This window comes from Periplaneta americana, chromosome 17 (assembly GCF_040183065.1).
Source record: "Periplaneta americana isolate PAMFEO1 chromosome 17, P.americana_PAMFEO1_priV1, whole genome shotgun sequence".
NCBI classification, from domain to species: domain Eukaryota; kingdom Metazoa; phylum Arthropoda; class Insecta; order Blattodea; family Blattidae; genus Periplaneta; species Periplaneta americana.
The window spans coordinates 137,547,357-137,560,805 of NC_091133.1; the positions used below are offsets into that span (position 1 = coordinate 137,547,357).

General features: G+C 35.2%; 1 protein-coding gene and 1 long non-coding RNA gene across 3 annotated transcripts in view; one reads left to right on the forward strand and one right to left on the reverse strand.

Annotated features, from left to right (window-relative positions):
- The window catches only part of LOC138692996 (uncharacterized), a 187,210-nt gene that overhangs the window by 169,346 nt on the left and 4,415 nt on the right, over nt 1–13,449 (reverse strand). Inside the window, exon 2 of the long non-coding RNA XR_011330186.1 lies at nt 4,653–4,731. This is a non-coding gene — a long non-coding RNA (uncharacterized lncRNA). The remainder of the gene's footprint in view (nt 1–4,652; nt 4,732–13,449) is intronic.
- Nucleotides 1–13,449, forward strand: part of LOC138692994 (LIM homeobox transcription factor 1-beta-like) — a 154,899-nt gene that overhangs the window by 95,305 nt on the left and 46,145 nt on the right. The gene's annotated exons all lie outside the window — the stretch shown is intronic.

Consider the following 13,449-nt stretch of genomic DNA (forward strand, 5'->3'; position numbering starts at 1 on the left):
GTTTCATTGTATATTCTATCTAAGTAATTTTTTCTTAGGGTCGACTCAGATGGGATATTTTGTTTGCAGTATTTTTGTAAAAACTGTCTTAAAACCGGATTTTCAATTGCATTCCAGGGAATGTTAGCAGCAACAAACGCTCTGGTTAAATCAGCATAGAAATTGCTGCTGAGATTGGATGAAGTAGGCTGTGTTAGTAAAGTTTGTTGCAGTTGATTTTTCTGCTGAGCTTTAGCCTTATGAGCCGCTCCTTGCACATGCTGCTTTAGGTGGCACTTCTTTTCTTGTGAAATCTAAAAATGTAAAGTAAACTGAATTAAAATAAAATCCTAATTGTTGTATTGCCGTATTTCTATCACAAAGTTAGTGGGTTCGAACAATCAAAATTTTAATGACTTGCAAATACTTTAACTATCGGAATTTAAAAGGTTAAAGTGTAGTGGTCTTAAAAAGAATTATACCTCAGGATAGCTCAGTCAATGTATAAATATTATAGGCCTACTCATTAAAATTAATAGAATTTACAGTATATATTTCAACTATTGTTACATACCTTTGCTACAAATCTTGCAGAATATTATTTTTCCATCATAAGTGAATTCTGAATATTCTGTTAGCCATTGCCGGATCAATGTAGATTTTGCACTTATATTTTTCGGCATTATCGCGTTAAACTTCACAGGAAAACGTCCTACCGCTCAAAACTTCTCAACACAAATAAGGTGAGGGAAAGAGCAACTGTTAACGAGCATTCAAATGAACCGTTGTTATTGAGATTCAATTGGACAAAAATACAAAGTTCCACTTATTGTTGCATTTCCTGGTAGTGTTAACACTAGGAGGGCCATTCTTTTAAATATTTTGTAACGGTTTAACCTACTAATTCGCAGTTTTACGACTTTTCATAAATATTTCAAAAACACTCTTTCTCCAAAAATTGTGATTTTATGACACTCTGAAGGGCAGTACAGCTAATCGGTTTCAGACCGAAAACAGTCATTTTTATAGTATAGTATATCTCTGAATCGGTAGCAGCACATGTTGTGATGGTTATTTCCAAGAAGTCGTCGCTGAACGATTCACATCGTTTATAGTTCACTTCTATTGTTACACAACAAGATGGATGCACTGAACGATTCGCATCATTTATAGTTCACTTCTGTGAACGATTCCATTTTCTATTGTTACACAACACACTAAACCTGGAGTAATTTAAGCTTATTAATCAAATAAATAATTCTACTTACTGTTTTTTATACGCTCACCTGTATGTAATTTCTATTTTATACTTATTTCATTGTTATTTTCCATCCAAAGATCATTAAGAACGATGAATATTAATATCTCCTATCTTTCTTCAAATAGTGTTTATATGCCATGTTAATTTTCATTTGTTTTCATAAGTTAACAATGATGCACATTGGGAGCAACATATAAGAAATTATTTTCCTACACAATCCACGCTATATTCACGTTGTTTTGAAATGATTAATCGAAGATGGTTTGCTTATTGTTTATTACACGCACATTTCTATGTAATTTCTATTCCATACGTTTTTTTTCCTATCCCCCGATCATTAAGAATGGTGAATATTATTTATGCTTGTTTCCTGTATTTCTTAAAATAATGTTATGTGGCATGTTAGTTTTTATTTGTCGTTATTTACGTAAAAATGATGCGCCAAAAAATAAAAAATAATAATAATTTCGTACTCACTCCACATCCTATGTATTCACGTTTGTTTTTCAGTGATTTATTAAAGAATGTACCGGTATTTAAAAGACTAATAATTTAGAAACATGTTACATAAATCATCCTTGTGGCAAAAGAGAATGCTCCCTGGACCAAATTATCGTATTTTGCAGTGGTCGTCAGTACTCGCTGAAATGGGTAATAATATAATATAATTGTGTTGCACGTAGCAAGCGGGGTATCGGGGCTTTATGATGATCCGACGTGTAGCACATGATGTAAAAAGCGGGGTATCGGGGCTGCAAGCCCCAATGATGATCCGACGTGTAGCACATGATGAAAAAAGGTGGGGTATTGGGGCTGTAAGCCCCGATGATGATCCGATGTGTAGCACATGATGTAAAAAGCGGGGTATCGGGGCTAAAGCGGAGTATCGGGGCTGCAAGCCCCGATGATGATCCGACATGTAGCACATGCAAAAAGCGGGGTATCGGAGGTGCAAGCCCCGATGATGATCCGACGTGTAGCACATGATGCAAAAAGCGGGGTATCGGGGCTGCAAGCCCCGATGATGATCCGACGTGTAGCACATGATGCAAAAAGCGGGGTATCGGGGCTGCAAGCACCGATGATGATCCGACGTGTAGCACATGATGAAAAAAGGCGGGGTATCGGGGCTAGCCGATGATGATCCGACGTGTAGCACATGATGTAAAAAGCGGGGTATTGGGGCTGCAAGCCCCGATGATGATCCGATGTGTAGCACATGATGATGAAAAAAGCAGGGTATTGGGGCTGCAAGCCCCGATGATGATCCGACGTGTAGCACATGATGCAAAAAGCGGGGTATCGGAGGTGCAAGCCCCGATGATGATCCGACGTGTAGCACATGATGCAAAAAGCGGGGTATCGGGGCTGCAAGCCCCGATGATGATCCGACGTGTAGCACATGATGCAAAAAGCGGGGTATCGGGGCTGCAAGCCCCGATGATGATCCGACATGTAGCACATGATGAAAAAAAAGCGGGGTGTCGGGCACTGAAAAGTGCCTTTTGGAAAGCATGGTGATGCGCATTTGACAAACGCAGTGTACGTACTTGCTAATAATCCCTTTTTATTTATCGTTATTTACGTAAAAATTATGCGTCAAAAAATAATAATTTCGTACTCACTCCACTTCCTATATTCACATTTGTTTTTCAGTGATTTATTAAAGAATGTACCGGTATTTAAAAGACTAATAATTTAGAAACATTTTACATAAATCATCCTTGTGCCAAAAGACGATGCTTCCTGGACCAAATTATCGTATTTTGCAGTGGTAGTCAGTACTTGCTGAAATGGGTAATAATATAATATAATTATGTTGTACGTAGCAAGATCGATTATTCAATTGATAGGATATTTTATGAGGTTGTCATGACTGAGATATCTATTGTCAATTGCTTTTATTTGTCAGAAGGCCTTGACTGACAGGTATATAAGGACCGGCGCTCTTAGGTGTGGAGGTCGGGGTTTAGGGATGGCTCACAAGTAACAAGAGAAGGGAGAGAGATACCTAGTATTTTAAAGATTTATATCGTTCACTAGATGAGTTGATTCAACTAACCTGGAAATAATGTGAATCGTTCAGTGACGACTTCTTGTAAATAACCGTTGTGATTGTTGCCTGCTTCAAAACTAAGGTTGGTTCTTTGTCGGCATTTATGCCTCCAAATATGTCAAATTCGGTGAAATCTATTGCGAGTGTCGTGAGATTCAAAACATTTTGTTTCCTTTATCAATGGTTTCATGGCCGGTGTGAAGCAAACTTTCCACTTTTTAAATGCCTTAAATTTCGCAGTGAATGCATGTATAAATTATAAAAAGTAAGAGTAAAATGCGAAACTTTACAGTGAGTTAGGCATTTTTAGGCGAATATTAACAAATTAGGCTCTAATAACCGTTTTAGGGCATTTTAGGGCACTATAAAACTCTTTGAATACCTTTCAATTTCCATGAAACACAAATATTAATAATTATTTTTACTTTTCTCCTAAAGAAACAAAATAGGTATTTGCCCTAGAATCCTATGTCTGATCATAACTTACCTTACATTTAAACGATATTTAATTTCTTTACACAATATTTTATGCTTTCTTGTTTAGTTACAAAATATTACAGTTTGCCAGTCTGATCCTGTTTTTCGAGAGGGATTCTGTTTTTCGAGAATAGAGAAAGCAGATGAATGTTGCTTCAAGAGACCTTCATAATAGCCTCGCGAAAAGGGTCGGAAATTCACAGAAAGCAAGTCATCGTCGTGGCAACCAGGTTTGTTTACTGAAGGCGAAAAGGAAAGCCTCCCTCGGATCTTCAGCATTCACACCCCTTACCAGCTGGTCTTCGTCATTAGTATAGAGCTCACTAGTCTTTGCTAGCCGCATGAGGGGTTCATCTGATGTGCTACAGAGGGAGTTAACAGCTAACAGGACTAAGCCGAGCAAGACAGATGAAAAAGTACAGAAAAATATTGTTTAGTGAGGAATACATTTTATTTTAATTTATTGATAAAATATATTCTATTAAAGCACGAAAAAAGGGGTGGTGCCCTTAACCTCCTTCACTTGAATAACTGCCACTGACTTCATCATCCAGCTTTCTTCACTTTTTCAATAATTTCACATCTGCATTTTACATCTAAGTGCAAGATCAAGTTCTTGCCAAATTTTCATAATATTCAAGCAAGGCTTTTATTACAGTAACAAGCTAGTTACATTTTTGTATAAGCCTACTGACTGAATATGAAGTTTGAGTACACCATTATACAACCCTTTGCAGCACATAAAACTGTAATGACATCACTTCAAGGCAATAAGAACTTATTACCAAAAAAACGAAAGAAGGAATTTTTCTTTTTTCACTATGTCCACCATTACTGCACAACGAAAACAGTAGAAAATGTGAATATTATGTCATTTACCTTATTTCTCCAGAGTCACAGAAGCTGCGAAATCTACCATTAGGGCTCATCGTAATAGCAAGAACAGTAGTGGCAACACCTAAAAAAAAAAAAAAAATGAAAGAGCAATACAAATTAAAAAGGAATGTTCTAGCGTTATTTGTGACACAGTAGAGTCAACCGTGTCTGTGATAGTGACACACCAAGGTTTGTAACAAGGTTAGAGAGGGTTTGATGAAGGTTAGCTAAATAACAAGTCGAAGTCTGTGACACACAGATTGTTTTCCATTACGTACTTTAACATGTGCACATGCAGGGGAGATTATCATCATCCTTTCAAGTATTAAGTCTTTTGGCTCATCACAATTACAGCAGAGAATTTTCTTTCCGTCTTTCCTTTGGAATACTGAATGATAGGGTCACAGTATACTGTGGCTGAGTGGTAATGGAACATGACCTTCGAAATTCTGTGTGAAGACATTCTCCACAGGTGACTGTAACAATTAACTTCGTATTTCCCAGATGTAGTGTATTATGGGATGAAATTTATAATATTTACAGTAATACATCCACATTCCTTTTATGATCCAGCTTCGTACATTTTACTGTTATTCTTAAGAAGCTCATTAAAATTCACAAGCTGTTAATTTACTTTCTTCTCTTTTCCTTATTGTCCATGCTTTGATACCGGACCATAACATTGATTCTGTTAAAGTTTTATACAGTCACACTCGAGTGTAACTTATAACCCACCAGTAGATGTGTAAATTTGTTCACTTTCTCCAACTACGGTATTTATTGTTTAACAACAGATCCTATTTTATTTCCAAAAAAGTAAAAATTGTAGACATTAATATTAATTATTTCCATGTCATATTTCCCTGCAATTATTTCAAGATTAAAAGCTGAACGTTGTAGACCCCCTCTGATTAGGGATAAATCGTCAGCAAATATAATATCTAACCATAAATGTCTTTTAATTTGTATGTTTCCATGAAGAATTTTCCTCCATTCATTAATTATCCTGTTCATGTACGTAATAAACAGAAGTGGTGAAAGGAAAGGACACGACTATATCAAATGCCTTACTTACTTACTTACAAATGGCTTTTAAGCAACCCGAAGGTTCATTGCCGCCCTCACGTAAGTCTGCCATCGGTCCCTATCCTGTGCAAGATTAATCCAGTCTCTATCATCATATCCCATCTCCCTCAAATCCATTTTAATATTATCCTCCCATCTACGTCTCGGCCACCCTAAAGGTCTTGTTCCCTCCAGCCTCCCAACTAACACTCTACTTATATATATTTCTGGATTCGCCTATACGTGCTATATGCCCTGTCCATCTCAAACGTCTGGATTTAATGTTTCTAATTATGTCAGGTGAAGAATACAATGTGTGAAGTTCTGCGTTGTGTAACTTTCTCCATTCTCCTGTAACTTCATCCCTCTTAGCCCCAAATATTTTCCTAAGAACCTTATTCTCAAACACCCTTAATCTCTGTTCCTCTCTCAAAGTAGAGTCCAAGTTTCACAACCATACAGAACAACAGGTAATATAACTGTTTTATAAATTATAACTTTCAGATTTTTTGACAGCAGACTAGATGACAAAAGCTTTTCAACCGAATAAAAACACACATTTCCCATATTTATTATGCGTTTAATTTCCTTCCTAGTGTCATTTATATTTGTTACTGTTGCTCCAAGATATTTGAATTTTTCCACTTCTTCGAAGGATAAATCTCCAATTTTTATATTTCCATTTCCTACAATATTCTGGTCACGAGACATAATCATATACTTCGTCTTTTCGGGATTTACTTCCAAATCTATCTCTTTACTTGCTTCAAGTAAAATATCCGTGTTTTCCCTAATCGTTTGTGGATTTTCTCTTAACATATTCACGTCATCCGCATAGACAAGCAGCTGATGTAACCCGTTCATTCCAAATCCTGTCTGTTATCCTGAACTTTCCTTACAGCATATTCTAGAGCGAAGTTAAAAAGTAAAGGTGATAGTGCATCTCCTTGCTTTAGCCTGCAGTGAATTGGAAAAGCATCAGATAGAAACTGGCCTATACGGACTCTGCTGTACGTTTCACTGAGACACATTTTAATTAATCGAACTAGTTTCTTGGGAATAGCAAATTCAATAAGAATAATAATACTTCTCTCCTAACCGAGTGATATGCCTTTTTGAAATCTATGAATAACTCATGTACTGTACCCTTATACTCCCATTTTTTCTCCAATATCTGTCAAATACAAAAAATCTAATCAATAGTTAATCTATTATGCCTAAAACCAATTCACAAAAAAGGGAAACCTGCTCATGATGTTAATAGTTATCGACCAATAGCACTATTAAGCATGATAGCAAAAACCATGGAGTCCATGATCTCCAACAGATTAACTTGGTATTTAGAATCCCAAAATCTTTTATCACCAAGACAAGCTGGCTTTCGACAACTACACTCTACCAATGAACAAGTCATACGCCTCGGCCAAGAAATAAAAGACAGTTTTAACAAGAAAGAAGATACCTTGGCAATATTTATTGACTTTCAGCTAGCATATGACTCTGTTTGGAGAAATAAATTATTACTAAAACTCCAGAAATTAGGTATCTCCAGCAATATGTTCAGATGGATATCAGAATTCCTTAATCAACGATTCATTGCCACTAAATTCAATAACTCACTTTCTAGTTACAGACAAACATATCGAGGTCTACCTCAGGGCGCTGTCCTCAGCACAACTTTATTCAATATTTATATAAATGACTTACCCTCCCTACTAGAGGAATCAAACATGAAAACAGCACTATTTGCAGATGATATAGTTTTGTGGACTTCTGGATCTTACAGACATAGAGACAAAATTCAAAATTCTGCTCTTAAAGCTCTAAATCAACTATATGAATGGAATACATCAAATTTGATGACACTCAATTTAAGCAAAAGTAACTACCAAATATTTTCACTTGGTAAAAAAGAAAGAGAATTCAATATCCAATACAATGGCCAACACTTCCTAGGACTTATGAATTCAAATATCTTGGAGTTATTTTCGATAGTAAGTTAACATGGAGCAACCATTTGAAATACATTTCTGAAAAAGCTCTTAAAAGATTCTCCCTTCTAAAAAGACTAGCAGGAAAGAAATGGGGATGCTCTAGGAATACTTTGAACACTACATACAAAATGTTTATACAGCCAGTGCTGACATACCGCAGAGAAATTTTAATTACTTTACCTTTCATAAACGAAATAGAATATGTTCAAAACCAAGCTCTCAGACTCATTACTGGTGGAATCAAAACAACTCCAATAGATTCTATGAGATTCCTCACTAATATTAACAGCATCAAAATGACAATAGAAGAAAAAGCACTGATTCAATATGAAAAACTTATTAGATTACCAGGAAACAATTGGCATTCATACAGTCCTCTCTGTAGATTGAAAACCCAAAAAAGTTTCATATCCATTGTTCAAGAATTAAAACAGAAAATCAATATCCCGAATTTAAAAGAAAACCTAGAAATTAAACCAAACCCTTTAACTTTATTAAATATGGAATATAATCTAAATTTAACAGAAGAAATACTGAAATCAGAAGTAAACACTGAAATACTAAAACAATTGTCTTTAGAGACAATTAATATTAGATACCCTCCACAAAACTGGCTTTATTTATACACTGACGGATCCTTGATCTCCAGAGAACAAGGTGCCGGTGCAGGTGTTACGTGCTGTCTCTTCTCACTTTATAGATCTCTTGGGTATGGAACAACAAGTTTTGATGGAGAAATCATTGCAATAAGTGAAAGTCTCAGGAATCTTCTATGCCACATCAGTAAATTTAGGAATGCAGTTATATTGTCAGACTCCAAAGCAGCTATTCTATCAATAGTCTCTAAACACACACCTTCATCTCAAACAGCAGAAATAACTAAAATGCTCTCTCAATTAATATCACTCAATAAAAGAATTGTATTCCAATGGATACCATCCCATTGTGGAATCCTAGGAAATGAGAATGCGGATGCTTTAGCAAAGAAGGGCAGCACTGCTACTTACAGACCTGTTACTAAATCGACGTATTACTCTGTAAAAAGATTTATTAAATCTACATACTTAGACTTCAACAAACAAAATTTGATAACACAATCCCAAGGGAAAAAATGGAACTCTCTGCATCAAAATCCACAGTTAATTCCCGATTTACCACGAAAATCGTCTGTAGCTGCATTTAGATTGGCAACAGGCCATGATTGTTTGGCCAAACACCTGCATAGAATTGGAATATATCAGTCCCCTAACTGTCCATTGTGCAACTTAAACCAAGAAATGGATTCGGAACACCTCAAAATCTGTGCTTCAGTGGCTGGTCATGATAATATCTTTGAAAAATATTGGAGTGCAAGAGGTCAAATGACTTTATTGTCAAACGCCTGGCATTAGAAAACAACAACAACAACATGCCTAAAACCACACTGATGATCCCCAATAAGTTTATCTACGTATGGAGTTAATCTTCTCATAAGAATATTGGACAAAATTTTGTACGACGTCAACAAAAGTGATATTCCTCGAAAGTTGCCACAGTTAGTCTTGTCCCCCTTCTTAAAAAATAGGTACAATTATGGCCTCCTTCCATTGTTCTGGTACAATTTCCTTTTCCCAAATAGCGAGTACAAGTTTATAAATTTCGCCCTTTTGTATTAATTCTGCTGGAATTTGATCGATACCTGGAGACTTGTACTTTTTCAGATTTTCTATCGCAATTTCGACTTCTGAAAGTGTGGGTTCGAGTATAAATGGCTCAGCAGTATGTATTTTAATTTCGTCCCGATCATTTCTATTTGGTCTATGTACATTTAGTAGTTGCCCAAAATAGTTTTTCCATGTATATCAAATGCCAGTAGGCTATAAATTTCTCCCCAGTCTTAAAGTTTCTCATCAACTGAAATAAAATTTGTTTTACATAACCTATAACTAGAGCCTGGATTATATGTAATTACATATTCTGTTCCTATACAATATACGTAGCTATAAGGAAAGCTAAAATGTCGGCAAATTTCACAAAAGGGATCATTATTCCAAAGTTTTAAGTTACCAGTACATATTTTTACATATTTTGGTGTATAATAAATATGTCGGCATATATTACATATTTTGAATGATACTGCATATTTTGAAAGAATACACATTTTTTTCACCAATTTTCCCTCGACTTAATTCATAAGTTATATGTTTGAAAATTTGTTTATAAAGCTGATCCCTTCATCTCTAATGCATAAAAATAATTTAATAATTGAAAATAATAACGTATCCTGTAAAAAAAATGGACATCCCTTTGCCACGCTAACAGTTTGCATTTCCCTTAAGACGTAACATTAAAGTAGGTACAAATACAATGTAAAGGGTGAGTCAATGTATATTACCATGATGAAGGACAGAGTGAAAATTACCCTGTGAGTATGACCGTTTGGCACAAATACCCCCAATCGGTTGCTCTAAAAGAAAACAGTAGTTTTTTCAGTTTTCTTGAGAAGCTTATTCTGACATCAGGTGATACAGCTAGCTAGTCTACTGTTATGGCACCAGTCACATCCAAGTTAAAAGACTGGATTTCAATTGACGATGTCTTTGCTAGTGATAGTGAAATCGTGCTGTGCAAAATGTGTGACAAAGGCATTGGTTGCTCCATTAAGTCACAATTAGAACAGCATTTAAAAACTGAAATTCATGTGAGAAATAAAAAAATGTGCTTGTCGAAAAAACAAGTTCTCCTTACACAAGTGGTGCTGGAACCTTTGTCTTCTACCAGTGAATTTAATATAGATTTGTGCATGGCAATGGTTGCTGCAAACATACCGTGGTATAAACTTGGAGTGCCAAGGTTTCAAGCATTCCTATGCAAATACTGTAACTTAAATATTCCGGATGAATCAACACTCTGGAAAAATTATTTGAACTCCTGCTACACTGACACAATGGAAACGATTAAAGTGAACTTGGTGAGTCCTATATATGGGCTGCCATTCACGAGACAATCGATGACTGCAGAAAATATGGAAAAATATTTAATTACTAATTGCGCCTCCAAACAATAATTAATTGAGATTGAATCACATGTGCACCTGTAATTTTTATCAGTGTGCAAAAATACACCTAATAAAGCTTAGATTTTAAGTGACTTTTTTATTTAGTACATATTTACTTACATATTTTGACATTTTTAGCTACATATTTCTCTTTTCATATTACATAAAATCTGGGCTCCACTTATAACTCAAATGTTTTGAAGTAACTGTAGCAGGATATTGTCATCTGCTAAAATTTATATAAGTTTATTTCCATTAATGTAATCAAAAGCTTTTCTAAAGCAATGAACACTATTAAATTTTCAGTGTGTTTTAAAACTAACAATTTCATAGTGAAATATCCATCATAACTGGATTTTCCTTTACGAAAACCATTCTCTTCTTCGCCAAATAAATTTTCATAAGTTAATACTTGTATAGTTTACTTTCAATATATACCTATTGCATAAATTTTATATCCTGTATTTAAGAGATTTATTCATCTGTAATTGTTACTGGATTTTTAAGTTTCCTTTCTTAACCCTTAAGTAGTCGCACGGGGTGTGACAACATCCCAGTCACATATATAGAGCTGTCTCCTGAAAAGTTAATTTATGATTGTGAATAGATGTTCGAATACTAGATGTGAACAAATATAGAAATATTACCATTACTGTACATTAATTGTAATATTGTGATAGGTACATTGGCGACTCGTGACCAATTTTCTTGGGGATTCAAATAATTCGGAAAAATTAATATTTTTCTCATTATTAAATTTAAAGACAGTACAGCAAGCGAACAGCTTCAAATACTTGGGATGTACTACAAGGAGTAAAATGAGCTGCAGCCAGAAAGTCAAAAGCAGGACAACAATGACCAAGGAAGTTTTTAATAGAAAAAGAAGCATCTTCTGCGGACGTCTGGAAAAAGAACTAAAGAAGAGACTAGTGAAGTGCTTTGTGTGGAGTGTGACACTGTATGAAGCAGAAACATGGACATTACAACGAAATGAAGAGAAACGAATAGAAGCATTTGAAATGTGGATATGGAGAAGAATGGAGGATGTGAAGTGGACAGACAGAATAAGAAATGAAGCTGTGTTGGAAAGAGTGGATGAAGAAAGAATGATGCTGAAACTGATCAGAAAGAGAAAAAGGAATTGGTTTGGTCACTGGCTGAGAAGAAACTGACTACTGAAGGATGCACTGGAAGGAATGGTGAATGGGAGAAGAGTTCGGGGCAGAAGAAGATATCAAATGATAGATTACATTAAGATATTATGTGGATCATATGCGGAGACTAAAAGGAAGGGAGAAAATAGGGAAGTTTGGAGAACGCTGAGTTGGCAGTGAAAGATCTGTCCATGGGCAGAACACTTATGTTTGTTTGTATGTATGTATGTATGTATGTATGTATATATTAAACTTAACTTAAATACACTGCACAACTGCAGTTTTAGAATGCGGACTATATTGGCCATAGGTAGAGGTGTGATTTTTTGGAATTAAAGAAATATGCGAAATGCATGACAACTTAATTGTTTTATTCTCAAGAAACATAAATCTCACGAAGGTAAGCTAGAAAATGAATGACATTTAATAGTAAAATGTCGCAAAATCTAATCACCACCCCCCAACGAAATACTCGCGAAAATAGTCAATCCTTTCAAATAAAATTAAAAAAAAAATTGAATTTGGCTGTCTTCTGAAGCTTCACGTCAACTGTAAACAACAATCCTACAACGTCTTTGCATATTACTTCTAATTTATAAGTTCTCTGAATCAGACGAGGATCACAACAGTTTCACTTCAACATGTCAAGTGCTGCGATTTTCTCTTGAACAATGATAGTGAGAGAGTATTTTCGACATATGTAGATATTTTATCTGATCGACGAGTTCGTTTCTCATGTTCAAATATTGAAATTATTATGAGCCTTTACATTCGAGAGCAGGATAGTTAATTGCTGTAAACTGGTGTAAGATTTGCTGCTTAGGATCACCCCAGTTTGTGGTATGGCAGAGTATTTTTCATTACTTTCTTTAAATATGTGTAACTGATGTTAAGGAACAGTTAGAAGTAGGCCTAATTTTCAAGAAACAAATTTATTTATGCAATTTAATATTCATAATATTTAAAGTATCAGGTAATTTGTAACAATTAAAATTACTCACTCGATTTATGCAGTACATGTCGTACATAATATTGTATTTTGTAGCCATATCCTAATATTTTCACGAAATATTAATCCAAACCTTCATATTTCCATTAAATATTCACTGAAATCATGATAAAGCAAGCACCAAAATAAAGATAAACCACCACCATATTCATCATCATCCAAACAAGTATAAGGCCCAAGGCCTGTTACGTTCTCAGTGAGTCATTCTTCATTCCTGGTTCACTTTTTTTTTGGGACAGCCCAAAGATTCGTTCCCCTGGGGACGGTATTGAAGTATTGGCTTGTGAAAGTCTATTATGATTCATTCGTTGGACATGATTTTTTCACTGCAGCTGATACTTGTTCATAAACTGTGAGACTGGTTGTAACTGAAATTCTTGCATGATATTCTCATTATATCCTAGTGTTTCTCTCATAAATTTCATTTCACAGGCCATTATTCTGCTGATATCCTTACTTCTCATTGTCCCTGCTTCACTCCCGCAACATAATACAAGTCTAGCTAAGGTTTTATACAAACGTGTTCTTGTGTGTCACTGTA